This window comes from Aquarana catesbeiana, linkage group LG06 (assembly GCF_042186555.1).
Source record: "Aquarana catesbeiana isolate 2022-GZ linkage group LG06, ASM4218655v1, whole genome shotgun sequence".
Lineage (NCBI taxonomy): Eukaryota > Metazoa > Chordata > Amphibia > Anura > Ranidae > Aquarana > Aquarana catesbeiana.
The window spans coordinates 8,747,213-8,762,545 of record NC_133329.1 but is presented as its reverse complement, the minus strand read 5'-3'; positions in this window follow the sequence as shown (position 1 = coordinate 8,762,545).

The following is a 15,333-nucleotide window of genomic DNA, read 5'->3' as shown; positions in this document are numbered from 1 at the left end:
TTCAGTGAAGTGGTACACCAGTGGTAATTATAGTCCTGTTGAAGTATAGTTAATTGAGGAGACGTAATATTAATGGGTAGGGCTTCCGTTTTGGTGGTATTGATTTTGTATCCTGAAATAGCGCTAAACGCCGCTAGAATATTATGTAGTGAGGGCAGGGATGTATGTGGATGTGTGAGCGTCAAGAGAACATCATCTGCAAAAAGGGATATTTTGTATTCTCTATGTCGCAAATATACTCCAGTGACATTGGGACTTTCACGAATAGCAGCAGCCAGGGGTTCCAAGCTTAGGACAAACAATAAGGGTGACAGGGGACATCCCTGCCTGGTATTGTTACTGAGAGGGAATGTAGGGGATGTGTGGGCTGACAGTTTTACCTGGGAGGTGGGATGAGAGTAAAGAGATCCAAGTGCCTGTATGAACAGTCCGTAAAAAACATATTTCGCTAGAATTGCAAACATAAAGGGCAACTGAGTCGGTCGAATGCTTTCTGGGTATCTAAACTTAGAATCAAGGCAGGGATTTTTGTTTTAGTTAAGAGATCGATAAGGTCTATTGTGCGCCTAGTGTTGTCACCGGCATGTCGTGTAGGGACAAAGCCTACCTGGTCTCTGTGTATTAATGAAGGTAAAAATTTTGAGCGTCTATTGGCCAATATTTTTGTGAAGATTTTTTAATCTGAATTTAGTAGGGCAATAGGGCGATAATTATCAGGGGTAGATGGATCTTTGCCTGGCTTGGGTATTACTGTGATATGTGCATGTAAAAACTGAGATTGGGGTAAGGTACCTTTGAATAAAGAGGAGAATAAGTTTAACATGTGTGGGGTTAATATTGGAAGGAAAGTTTTGTAATATGAATAGGGGAGTCCATCTGGGCCTGGGGCTTTGTTTGAGGTGAGCAGTTTGATCCCATCCGCCAATTCCTCAGCGGTGATTGGCATATTAAGTGAGGATAGCTGCTCTGAGGAAACCCGCGGTAATTTTAGGGAAGATACAAAAGCGTCAAATTTCTCTTGTGAGAACCGTGTCTAACCCAAGCAATTGTAAAGATTATGATAAAAATTCTCCAAAAACTTTGGACATTTCCTGGGGAGAATAAGTAGGTGTACCATCAGACTGTACTAAATGGTCAAGGATAGATAGGAATGGTCGTGGCTTTAACTTTTGGACTAGCATCCTATGTGGCTTATCTGCAAATTCATAAAATTGCTGTTTCGACCACAACATTGCTCTAGAAATTTTACTCTTATCCAAAGCTTTAATTTGGTTTCGAATAGATACTACTGTAAGTAGACGTGCTATCGTGGGAGATTGAAGCAAATGCATTTCCGCTGAGCGAAGTCGGGCTAGAAGATCTAATTTTTGCTGAGATGATTCCCTTTTCTTTCGTGAACCAGCAGAAATGAATTCGACTCTAAAGAAAGCCTTATGTGCTTCCCATAGGGTAGATACGCTTGAGACAGAACCCACATTTAGTTGAAAATATTCTGTGAGTTTCGATTGGAGTAGGTTATTGGTGTCAACATTCCGCAAAAGGGACTCGTTCAGTCTCCAGTGGCATGTCTTGGGTAGTGCAGAGTGTATGGCCAAATCTAATGTAATAGGGGCGTGATCAGACCATGTAATGGGGCCCATTTCTGAGGCAACCAGATAAGGTAGTAAGGGTGTGGTGATTAGAAAGTGGTCTAAGCGGGAGTACAGTTTGTGCGGGGGGGAGTAAAAGGTATATTGCCTTTATGTGGGATGTTTCACCCTCCATGTATCAAATAAGTTGTATGAGCGTGTCAGTTTCCAAAATGAAGTGGACAATTTGTGAGCTTGGAGCGGTAGGATGTTTTGGAAAAGGGCATGCCTGTCCTTACTGGGGGACATACAGAAATTGAAATCACCTCCAATTATTGTAAAAGGTTGTGGGGAGGAATGTAACCTTTCGAGAGTTTTTGTGAGGAAGCCAATCTGCCCCAAGTTGGGGCATAAACATTGACCAATGTAAGGGGTGTTTTGTGGTGAACCCAGTTCAGGAGGACATATCTACCTCAGGGGTCCAGTGTTGAGGTAGTAATTTTCAATGGACATGAGCGTTTGATCAAAATGGCTACACCCGCCCTTCCCGAGGGGTTGTAGGCCATAAATGCAGTCGGATATATTTTGGAGGCAAATTTGAAGGAGCCCCCCGGATGAAAATGTGTCTCCTGAACCATGACCACATCAGCCCCTGAGGCCTTGAATTCCTTCAGAGCCAACCAGTGCTTGTGAATGGAATTCAAGCCCTTTACGTTACATGAGAAAATTGTTAACACCATATAACATTTTGAAATAGAGCAGCAAGCATTTTCTTAACCTGGCATAGGAATGTATTCCAGCATACTATAAGCAATCTGCAGAGAGACATATGTAAACATTTCTTAATGAACATAAAGACAGTGATTAAATATTTGTCTAAAGGTAGTATAATCCTACCAAACTCAAACATGTAGGCAGGTCAAAAAAGGACCTGATAAAAGAAAAGAGAAAAAAATAATAAAAGAAACAAAAAAAAACTGAAACAGGCATTTTGTAAACCTGAAGTTAGGGAATCCTTCAGGAGGCCCAGGTAGGTAACCTTGGGCATGTATGGGAGCATGACGGTCAGCTAAAGCATCAGTTCGTGGCCTGCTCCTTCAAGAAAAATCTAAACTCGGACATTGTAAGCAAGAAGTAATGATCAAAAACAAAAAGAGCACCACTTACTGGGGCTTCACCGAGAATTAAAGGAAGACATAAGTCTGCAAAACAGAAAACCTATATATATATGTGAAAAAAATTAGACAAAAATTAAATACTTCATCTTCCAATCATTTCAAAAGAGGAGAGAGATTACGGGGAGAACTCTCTCCACAGATACCTGAGGAAATCAGCCAAAATCCTCGATATTTGAGAACCAAAGAAACAGAGGTGCATGGCAGGCAGTCCCCGGAGCCTCAGGTAGGTGGTCTAGGTGGGTTGGAGCGTTGCGATGTAGAGAAGGCCTTCTGTTGTCTTTGACGTACTGGGGTCCAGATGGCTGCTGGAGCTTGAAGTGGCTTGGAGGTCAATGGGGGTGGGGGGAGCTGGAGTTCTTCTTCCGGGACCGGTGGTAATCCCAAGTTTCGGGTAAAGGCCTCAATTTCATGGAGATCCCTAATGGAATATTGTGTGCCATCTTTGGTTGCTGAGAGCCGGAATGGGAAGCCCCATCTGTAAGGGACTTGGTGTAAATGGAGATGGGCCGTGATTGGACGCAGGTTACGTCTTTTTGCTAAGGTGATGGGGAGAGATCGCTAAAAATTTGGAGCTTGGATCCTTTGAAGTCAATGCAAATTTTCTTACGTGTGGCTGCTGTTAGAGCTTCTTTGCTGTCATAATAGTGAAAGCGAACTATTATGTCTCTTGGGTTGGAGCCGGGTGGAGGTTTGGGAGCTAAGGTTCTGTGGGTCCTATCAAGGCACCAATCTATATCAGGTATGTGCGGGGCCAGCGTAGCGAAAAGATTACGTAGATATGACCGTAGCTCTTTATCGGTAACAGCCTCTGGCACTCCACGGATCCGCAGATTCGAACGACGTTCTCTATTCTCCAAATCTTCCTGTTGGAGTTGTATTTGGGAAACACTGTGTTTGAGGAATGCATTTTACTCCTCAAGTGCATGCAAATATTCTACCGTCTCATCAAATTTAGTTTCCAAGGTGGCAGTGCGTTCACCTAATTGGTCAATCTCTCCCCTGAGCTCTTGAGCAATCTTCCCAACCTCGTTAGCTATATTGCCTGTCAGATCTTGTAGAAGTGTCTGCAGTTTCAGATCCAAGACTGGTACCGTGACTACTTCGGTGGGATTCGCCCGCTGGTTAGCATTTCTTATGTGAAATACACCCGGTGTGGGGGCTAATAGATCTGCAGTGTCAGTCGGTTCTGTGGGTGTGTGTGAGGCCGGGGATTGCGATCTGTATAGGAAACGATCCATGTTTTGCGCAGATTTTGATGGTGGTATAAAGCCTTGATATATGTACTTCTGAAATCCTATTTTGCCCATGTAGTGCCCGGTGGTGTCCTGTGACTTATGAAAGCTTTGGTGGCGATACAGGATCCCTTAGTGAAGGAGCGGCGCCCAAGAGAAACTACAGCATGTCCCCCGTTGGCGTTACTCACCTCCTACGTCCCCCTATTGTATGAGTTTAGAGGAGTAATTGGGCCAGTTATCTTGTCTATGGGGGGGAGGGGGGGTTTTGCGGATCTTCCGTAAAACCCTGCTCGGGCTACATTAGAGGGTATGCTGCAGAATTGGGAAGTAAGTTAGTGTCGTAGATATTCTGGCAAGCTTGTCCTCTTTTGGACTGGATGTGTTCACTCAAATAGTGTTTAGTTGCGGACACTATTGTTCTTCCAATGGGGTTCTCAGCCTATGCTGTGTCACAGTAGAAAATGCTATGAGGCACCTGGCGCAGCATTAGTCTCATTTGTGTTTCAGTTGTATTTAAATTGCCACCATTGTGTTGCGAAGTATAGTACTTGAATTGCAGGGACAGATCTGATTCCAGGGGTCTGTGGTACTTTAAGTTGAGTTTCTAGGTGATAGGAAACCTCAGAAATGCCCCTACTAAGCCCCTGTTCTGCTATCTCTAGCAGGGAATTCTGTCACTACTGAGGAGGAGTGACCTGACCGGCGGGCTGCTGTACACTAGGCCGGGGGACACCGGAGGATCCACGGGCCCTCAGTCTGCAAGTTGATAGAGATCCGCGATCACGCTGGTGTAGCTGTAAGGAGTGCAGCTGCTGGTCTCCTTGGGTGTGCTAGCCAGCGGGTGCCTCCGGGGTCCCAGGCCCGCAGATATGTGACAGTGTCCGGATGGGCTGTCCGCAGCACCGTGGACTGCGCCGCCTCAGCTCAGGGATAATGTAGGCCGCACGGGTCCCCCCGCTGCGGCGACTCCCCTCGGTGACGATCCAGCTGACGGTCGGGCGAGAGGATGGGCCCACGACCGGGTGTTTCACCGCAATCTGTGGCTGGGAGAGAGAGTGTCCTCCATTCGGTGAGTCAGCCGTGGAGGCTCCGTAGGCCTCTGTAGGCCTCAGAATGGCGGCCGGCCTTGATCGCGTGGAGCAGGCCGGGGGAAGCCGCTATAAGCCGGCTGGGCCTTTCAATGCTGGCCTTAAAGAAGGCAGCAGGTGTCCAGGGGCCACTAGAGAAGAGTTGGTGGTTTTCTCTGAGGAATTTCCAGCTAGGATGGCTATGGATTGACGCTGGGACTGTGGAGCTCTGTGAATCCACGTCCTCCTCAGTGCGCTGCCGGACACGCCCCCCTAGTGATGTTATAATGGTAGAGAGTCTATCTGCTAAGAGGCGGCCAAAGATATTCAAGTCATTATTAATGACCAAAATCGGTCTATAATTTTGTAGGAGAGCATGGTCCTTGTTTGGCTTGGGGATCAGGGAAATATTGGCCAGGAGCATGTCATCCGGGGAGACATGTCCTTTAAAGGTGTGGTTGAAAAGGGATTTTAGATACAGAGTTAAATGGCTCTGAAATTCCTTGTAATATGGGGCTGAAAAGCCATCTGAGCCGAGGGTTTTGGAGGATTTTAGAGATTCTATTATGGAACCAATTTCTGCCTCTGTACAGTGGCCATTCAACACCTGCAGCTGTTCCTGTGTAAGTGAAGGGAGAGGTAAGTTGTCCAACCAGGTCTTAGAGGAGGAGCAAGGCAGGGATGTGGGAGGGGAGAAGAGTTCTTGGTAGAATTTTGAGAAGATCTTGAGAACCTCCTTGGGGTGGGAAATAGCATTTCCAGTAGCATTTCTAAGTTTGTACGTGTGGGAGGTTGAATAGACTGGTTTAGCTTTTTTGCAAACATGGCAGAAGCCAAGTTACTGTGCAATAAGAATTTAGCCCTAGACCATCACAGGGATTTCTCAGTCTGTTCCAAAAGAATACTGTCCAATCTATCCTTTTTGTATTAATTTGCCTTAACAGGTCGAGGGAATGATTTGGGCTATGAAGGAGTTATAATTTATCAAGGTCGCTTGTAAGCCTGGTTATATCAGCTCACAAAAGATCCATAGAAAGTACAGGCCGGCAACTCGACAGCTTCTCCAAAAAAAATATTTATTTGTACTTTCTATGGATCTTTTGTGAGCTTAATTACCCAGAGCACCGACTACTCAAACTCACCCAAGCTCTACAACTATATAGTATAGTTGGTGTATATTCTCTTTCTACTGTGTGAGATATCAAGGGAAACCAAATGATGGTCTGACCATGGGCAGTGGTGTATACCCGCTGCGGTGGAGTTTGTGAGCAGTATTGGGGAACAGAATAAGTTATCCAATCTAGAATAGCTGTCATGGTGTGTAAGAAAAACGTGTATTCTCTAGCTCCCATATTGTGGGCCCTCCATGGGTCTAGGAGTTGGTGTGAATTGAGCAGTGAGGTCAGGGTTTTAGGGAAGGCATTCGCTGTACTCACAACTCGGCTTCTGTCCAGAACGGAATGAGCCACAAGATTGAAGTCGCCAGCAATCAAAAGATGAGGGGAGGTAAATTTGTCTAGAACCTGAAAGAATGATTTAAAAAAAGAGGCTTGTGCGTCGTTAGGTGCATATACATTTGCAATAGTAACTGCCTTGCCCTGTAATGTACCGTTTATAATAATAAATCTACTCAATGGGTCTTTATATATACATCAAACATTACCGTATTCCTACGAAATATTGCCAGTCCTCGAGATCTAGACCCAATGTGGTGAAATATCCCTGTCTATCTGACCTATCAAAATAGGATGGGTGGTTAGACTCTGAGAAATGAGTCTCCTGGAGGAGCAATATGTCTGCCCCTAGATGTTTATATGTTCGAAAAGCCTTTCTCCTTTTCTGGGGGGAGTTAAAGCCCCTAATATTATGGGAAATAACCTTAATACCCATTATATGTCTGTGTGAGTAACAAAGTGCACTCTGATGGGGTAAGGTCCCGGGGGAATGGTCTGCTTTGGGCCCCCACCATTGTGGGTGGACACCCCCTCCATCAACGATGTGTTAGTAATCCCACTAAACAATTTACCTCTATATTGGTATATTGGTAAAGCTATACCCTTAAGGACTAAATTCAAGGCAACATATAAGGATAAAAAACTGAAAAGAAGAAAAAAAGAACATGAGTCTAATGTCAAACGGAGTCAGGAGGAGAGAGGCCTTACCGACAGTAGAAACTGTATGTAAAAAAGGACAGTAATGTCCAGTAATGGGTAAAAACTCAGCAAGTAGGTGTGTGGACCTGTATCCACCATCCAGAACCATTGGATAGTAGCTGAGTCCTAGGTTAACTGTTTGTAAGAGTAGGGGGACAACCAGGCTGCTGGTCTCCAGTGCAGCGAGGAACTTACAAAAAGCAATAAAAAATAAAGGGGGGAGGGAAAAAGAAAAAACTGGGAAAAAAAAGCTGTCTGTCCCCTCTTCAGTAACTTCAGGATCTGATATCATGCCAACCAGCTGGGTACCTTTCCAAATAGGATTCGGATCTGCATCAAGGAGAAATCCATCAGGTCAGTTCAGCGGGTCTCTGAAGTAATGTCTTTGTCTTCTGCACTCCCTTTGTGGTAAGGGTGTTGCCCAGATGGCTGACGGCGAGGAGTGGAAGGCATCCTGGGTACATTCTCTTGTGCCGGTAGGCCCAGCTTGACAAGGAGCTCTTTACCCTCCGGGATAGTAGTGACGTTGTACGTCATTCTCTCGTGGGGGACCTGGAGTTTGAAGGGGAATCCCCATCTGTAGAGAATTCTCACAGATTGGAGAACCGAGGTGATCTCTTTCATCTTGCGGTGCTTATCAAGTGTGGCAGGAGAAATATCTGGGTATATCTGTATCTTGGTCACATCCAACAGGATGTTGGAGATATTACGGGAGGCCCTTAGAATCTCCTCCTTTACTAGATAGTCCTTAAGACACAGTACAATGTCTCTTGGTGGTTTATCTTCAGGTGGCTTGGGACGGAGAGCTCTATGGATCCTGTCACACGAGAAAGCAGCCACCGGTGATTGTCGCCTCAGGGACTGAAACAGTCTTTGCACCGCTGGGAGTAAATCAGTAACTGACTCAGGGACCCCCCTCACTCTCAGGTTATTGCATCAGTTTCTGTTATCTAAATCTTCCAAGTGGGCCTGGAGCTGAGATACAGAAACTGTGAGGGACTCATGGTCCCTGCGGAGATCAGTTTATGCCAGCTGAAGCTCATCATGTTTCATTTCCGGGAGCTCTGTTCTGCCCCCTAAAGCTGCAAGCTCATGCTGCAAAGTGATGGTGGATTTAAAAAGTTCTGTCTGGAACCTATCTGCTAGTTTGGAGTACATATCCACTAAGCTATCGTCTAAGTCACCTGATGTGTGTACAGGAGAGGCTGCAGGGCTGTGTGCTGTGGCTTGTGCATGTAGTGGCCTGGTCTGCTCCCGGACCCGGAGAAGTTAGTTAGTTAAGGACCTTTGCGTTGGTTTCCCGCGATGGGACCTGGATGTCGGCATGCACCAGTCATTCCCCAAGGGGTGTGGGTGTCAGAAAGAACAAAATTGCGGCTTAAAAGTCCCAGGGAAGGTGTGGAAGTCCCCGCTGCACTCGGAGCTCCAAACACTAGTGACCATCCAGCTTCGCACCACGCATGCGCCCCCCACATACCCTTTTATGGCCAATAACATGCATATAAGCCTTCAAAATGCGGACTTTTGATTAATCAAGTTTGGGTCCCATAGACTTCAATGGGGTTTGCCGTTCAGGTTAGAGCTTTCTCCCTGTTCGGGAGTTCTGCTGCGAACCGAATAGGGGGTGTTTGGCCAATCTCTACTATAGACCTTGATTGGTTCACACTTGCTGCCCTATTGTTCTACAGCGGACTAAATTAACAGTTTACTTGTTCTTCAATAAAGAGAGCATAACCATAGCCTTCATCTTCGTTCAAATGATTTTCTGTTAATGCTAATAACTGCCAAACCTTAAAGTGATTGTAAAGGCAGAAGGTGCATTCTATGCATTAAGATAAAAAGCCTTCTGTGTGCAGCAGCCCCCCTCAGTCCCCCTCATACTTACCTGAGCCCCATCTCCAGTGATGTCCACAAGTCACTCAGCCATCTGGGGCTCTCCCTCCTGATTGGCTGAGACACAGCAGCGGCACCATTGGCTCCCGCTGCTGTCAATCAAAGTCAGTTAGCCAATCAGGAGAGAGAGGGGGTGGGGCTGAACCACAGCTCTGTGTTTGAATGGACACACGAATACCAGCTCAGCTTGGGTGCCCCCATAGCAATCTGCTTGCTGAGGGGGCACTCAACAGGAAGGAGGGGCCAGGAGCAGCAAATAGGGGCCTGAGAAGAGGAGGATCGGGGCTGCCCTGTGCAAATCCATTGAACAGAGCAGGTAAGTATAACATGTTTGGTATTTACAAGACTTTTCAATCAGTTTAAGTAAATCATTTGGTTCACTGTGTCCTAGTCTGTGTCCATGGACTATATCTACTACTTCTGAAATGTCTGAACCCAGAGTGTCAGAGGTGTCAGGAAACTTGCAAAGGTCAGGGCAACCATTGGGGTACAGCATCTTTAAGCGGCCCTCACGGGGTAGTGATATACAGTATACAGTGTTTATACAGTATATTGGTATTGAAATCATTCCTCATTATTTCAATCATTTTATTACTCACATCCTTTTAGCAGCTACTATAGACTCATTATTGTGAGGCATTGAAAAACTGCTGAGAAAACTACTGATATACCTCTGTGTTCAGAAGTGATCACAATAGGGAAAACTCATTGTATCTATGAATGTATTTTAGCCTCCAGCAGAAGGAAACTTCTCTCTGTATTACCGGCTTGGCTTCATTGAATTACTTGCTATGAAAACATATTTGGTTCAGTGAGCTCAGCCGGCCCTCATGAATGTCATGAATGTTACATACATATCTTTATCTCTTTATCAGTACTATTGGAAAGTAAAAGTGTTTTTTCTATCTGCCTGCTTTCCATACCTTAAGCACAATGTACAGTGCCTTGAAAAAGTATTCATACCCCCCCTCCCCCAAAATGCTCCACATTTTGTCATGTTACAATGAAAAACTTAAATGTATTTTATTGAGATTTTATGTGATAGACCAACACAAAGTGGCACATAATTGTGAAGTGGAAGGAAAATGATAAATTATACAAATCATTGTTTCATTCGTGTTTCATTTCCAGGAGGTCTGTTCTGCCCCCTAAAGCTGCCAGTTCATGCTGCAAAGTGTTGGTGGATTAAAAAAGTTCTGCTGATTCTGGACTCAGGGACTGAAACGGTCTTTGGACTGCTGGGAGTAAATCAGTAACTGACTCAGGGACCCCCTCGCTCTCAGGTTATTGCGTCTGTTTCTGTTATCTAAATCTTCCAAGTGGGCCTGGAGCTGAGATACAGGATCTGTGAGGGACTCATGGTCCCTGCGGAGATCAGTGTATGCCAGCTGAAGCTCATCATGTTTCATTTCCAGGAGGTCTGTTCGGCCCCTAAAGCTGCCAGCTCATGCTGCAAAGTGTTGGTGGATCTAAAAAGTTCTGTCTGGAACCTATCTGCTAGTTTGGAGTACATAGCCGCTACGCTATCTTCTAAGTCCACTTCTGTGAGCTGGACCGGGTACTTACTTTCACCTGATGCGAGTGCAGGAGAGGCTGCAGGGCTGTGTGCTGCGGCCTGTGCATGCAGTGACCTGGTCTGCTCCAAGACCCGGAGAAGTTCGTTGGTTAAGGACCTTTGCGCTAGTTTCCTGCAACGGGACCTGGATGTCGGCATGCACCAGTCATTCCCCAAGGGGTGTGAGTGTCAGAAAGAACAAAATCATGGCTTAATAGCCCCAGGGAAGGTGTGGAAGTCCCTGTTGCACTTGGAGCTCCGAACACTAATGACCGTCCAGCTTCGTGCCGAGCATGTGCCCCTCACATACCCTTTTATGGCCAATAACTTGCATACAAGCCTTCAAAATGGGAAATTTTGATTAATCAAGTTTGGGTCTCATAGACTTCAATGGGGTTTGCCGTTCAGGTTAGAACTTTCCCCCTGTTCCGGAGTTCTACTGTGAACCGGGGGGTGTTTGGCCAATCTCTACTATAGACCTTGATTGGTTCATACTTGCTGCCCTATTGTTCTATAGAGGACTACATTAACAGTTTACTTGTTCTTCAATAAAGAGAGCATAACCATAGCCATCATCTTCGTTCAAATGATTTTCTGTTAATGCTAATAACTGCCAAACCTTAAAGTGATTGTAAAGGCAGAAGGTGCATTCTATGCATTAAGATAAAAAACCTTCTGTGTGCAGCAGCCCCCCTAATACTTACCTGAGCCCCATCTCAGTCCAGCGATGTCCACAAGTCACTCGGCCATCTGGGGCTCTCCCTCCTGATTGGCTGAGACACAGAAGCCGCTCCATTAGCTCCCACTGCTATCAATCAAAGTAAGTTAGCCAATCATGAGAGAAAGGGGGTGGGGCTGAACCACAGCTCTGTGTTTGAATGGACACAGCTCAGCTCGGGTGCCCCCATAGTTGCTGAGGGGGCACTCAACAGGAGGGATGGGGCAAGGAGCAGAAAAGAGGGGCCTGAGAAGAGGAGGATCGGTGCTGCCCTGTGCAAATCCACTGAACAGAGCAGGTAATTATAACATGTTTTGTATTTATGAGACTTTTCAATCAGTTTAAGTAAATCATTTGGTTCACTGTGTCCTAGTCTGTGTCCATGGACTATATCTACTACTTCTGAAATGTCTGAACCCAGAGTGTCAGAGGTGTCAGGAAACTTGCAAAGGTCAGGGCAACCATTGGGGTACAGCATCTTTAAGTGGCCCTCACGGGGGTAGTGATATACAGTGTTTATTCAGTATATTGGTATTGAAATTATTCCTCATTCTTTCAATCATTTTATTACTCACATCCTTTTAGCAGCTACTATAGACTTATTATTGTGAGGCATTGAAAAACTGCTGAGATAAAACTGCTGAGAAAACTACTGATATACCTCTGTGTTCAGAAGTGATCACAATAGGGAAAACTCGTTGGGGTAGATTTACTGAAACTGGTGCACTCAGAATCTGGTGCAGATGTGCATGGATAGCCAATCAACTTCTAACTTCAGCTTCTTCAATCAAGCTTTGGAAATAAAACCTGGATGCTGATTGGTTTCTTTGCAGATTTGCACCAGATTTTGCACTCTCCAGTTTTAGTAAATCTCCCCCTTTGCATCTATGAACGTATTTTTCTCTGTATTACCTGCTTGGCTTCATTGAATTACTTACTATGAAAACATATTTGGTTCAGTGAGCTCAGCCAGCCCTCATAAATGTCAGGAATGTTACATACATATCTTTATCTCTTTATTTGTATTATTGGAAAGTAAAAGTGTTTTTTCTATCTGCCTGCTTTCCATACCTTAAGTCCAATGTACAGTGCCTTAAAAAAGTATTCATACCCCCCCCAAAATGTTCCACATTTTGTCATGTTACAACGTAAAATGTAATTGTATTTTATTGGGATTTTATGTGATAGACCAACACAAAGTGGCACATAATTGTGAAGTGGAAGGAAAATGATAAATGATACAAATAAATATGTGAAAAGTGTGGGGGGGGGGCATTTGTATGGTGCCCCCCTGAGTCAATACTTTGTAGAACCCCCTTTCTCTGCAAGTCTTTTTGGGGATGTCTCTACCAGCTTTGCACATCTAGAAAGGGACATTTTTGCCCATACTTCTTTACAAAATATCTCAAGCTCTGTCAGATTGGATGGAGAGCGTCTGTGAACAGCAATTTTCAAGTCTTACCACAGATTCTCAAGTGGATTTAGGTCTGGACTGTGAGTGGACCATTCTAGCACATGAATATGCTTTGATCTAAACCATTCCATTGTAGCTCTGGATGTATGTTTCGGGTCGTTGTCCTGCTGGAAGGTGAACCTCCCCCCAGTCTCAAGTCTTTTGTAGACTCTAACAGGTTTTCTTCTAAGATTGCCCTGTATTTGGCTCCATCCATCTTCCCATCAACTCTGACCAGCTTTCCCGTCCCTGCTGAAGAAAAGCATCCCCACAACATGATGCTGCCACCATCATTTCAAGGTGGGGATGGTGTGTTCAGGGTGATGTGCAGTGTTAGTTTTCCCCCACACATAGTGTTTTGCTTTTAGGCTAAAACGTTACGTTTTGGTCTCATCTGACCAGAGCACCTTCTTCCACGTTTACTGTGTCCCCCACATGGCTTCTCACAAACTGCAAATGGGACTTTATATGACTTTCTTTCACCAATGTCTTTCTTCTTGCCCCTCTTCCATAAAGGCCAGATTTGTGGAGTGCAAAACTAAAATTCCGGCCATTACTAAGGTTCCATTACTGATAGTGTGAGGAGAAAAAAAAAAAGCTGATCACCGGCGGCTGTCAGAGGGACATCAGTCCTGATCAAGGAGAGCAGCTAAGGAGTCATCTGTGCCCACCATTGCCACCTGCCAGTGCCACCTACCAGTGCACAACAGTGCCACCTACCAGTGCCCACCAGCCCCACCTACCAGTGCCCACAGTGCCACCTATCACTGCTCCCAGTAGACCAATCAGTGCCCACAGTTCTACCTATCAATGTCACCAATCAGTGCCTCATCACCAGTGCTGCCTATCAGTGCCAGCTACCAGTGCCCATCAGTGTCCATCAATGCCACCTATCACTGCCACCTATTAGTGCCCATCAATGCCCATTAGTGCCATCTATCAGTGCTGCCTATCAGTGACACCTATCAGTGCCCATCAGTGCCACCCATAAGTGCTACCTATTAGTGCAGCCTATCAGTGCCCATCAGTGCAGCCTCATCAGCGCATATCAATGAAGGAGAAAAATTACCTGTTTGCAAAATTTTATAACAAGCTATGAAACTTTTTTTTATGCCTTTTTTTGTTTGTTTAGCTAATTAAAACCCAGTGGTGATTACTTACCACCAAAAGAAAGCTTTATTTGTGTAAAAAAAATGATAAAAATGTCATATGTGTACAGTGTTGTATGACCGCACAGTTGTCATTCAAAGTGTGACAGCGCTGAAAGCTGAAAATTGGCCTGGGCAGGAAGGGGGTTTACGTGCCCAGGTAAGCAAGTGGTTATATATATTGTATATACCCAAATGTTTTGCCTTTCATTTCTATTTTAAACTGAATGGGTTGTTTTACAAGGTGATCATTTACAATCACTTTAATGAATGTAGAATTGTCTTGAAGCAAATTATAAAAAAGAGAAATACCTCATACTGTAGGATTGTATTGTCCTTCTTATAGAATTGCCATGCTCGTCTATGGATAGTTTTCTGTAAATGAGAATTATGAAGGTGGCAATGAATTATCTGAAAATATCTACCGTATTCTTTGATTGGGAGATTATATTCTCCTTACAAAGTAGCGAATGACTTAAAGAGGTTATGGGAATATAAATCAGCCACATATCTGACTCCCTTTGCAAGCCAGATTTGAAGATAGATATCTGGAATAACAATTTAATAAATGGTGAAGGGTATTGGAGGAGATGTTGGGTGGATACCCCGTGGATCTCTTTGTAGGAGGTGTTGAAAAGCTTGAATCAAAGCAGATATCATAGGGGAGAGAAGGAAGACTTTAAGACTTTCCCTATTTTATGCTAAGTAACCCATTATATAAAGCTCCACCTGGGACGTGTAGTGATACTATTTACCCCATAAATATTGAAAACCAAGCTTTAGGTTAGGTTCAAACTGCTGCAAATTTTATTGCAAATTTGAGCCGTTGCGATCGCTCAAATTCGCAAGTCATTTTAATAACATTGTTTTCCATGAGTGCCGTTCACATCAATGCGTTGCGAATATAACCTGTGGGAAAAAAAGGACCTGTGCGAGTTTGATCCATGTGCGATGCGAATTCAGCTCCATAGACTTCAATTGAATTCGCAATGAAAACGCAATAGGACGTTCGCATCACTGCTATATTCATTTTTTTTTTGCTTTCCCTTCCAACTCCTCCCATCCATTTCCCCTTACAGCCCCACCCTTCCCCTCACTAACTCACTTCCTGTATTCTCCATGTGCTGTGCTGTTCAGTCATATTTCATACCAAAATGGCCAACAGGCCCACAAAGACTGGCATAGAGAATGAAGACCTTATAAGGCTGGTCTAACAAAGGCAATACCTCTGGGACTGCCGGGACCCACGTCATAAAGTTACTGGGAAGAAGAACAAAGGATGGCAGGAGATAGTCAAGATCCTGTTTCCAGAGTGGGACAGCCTGACACCTAATGTCCAGAAAGACCTGCATAAGTACAATTGCC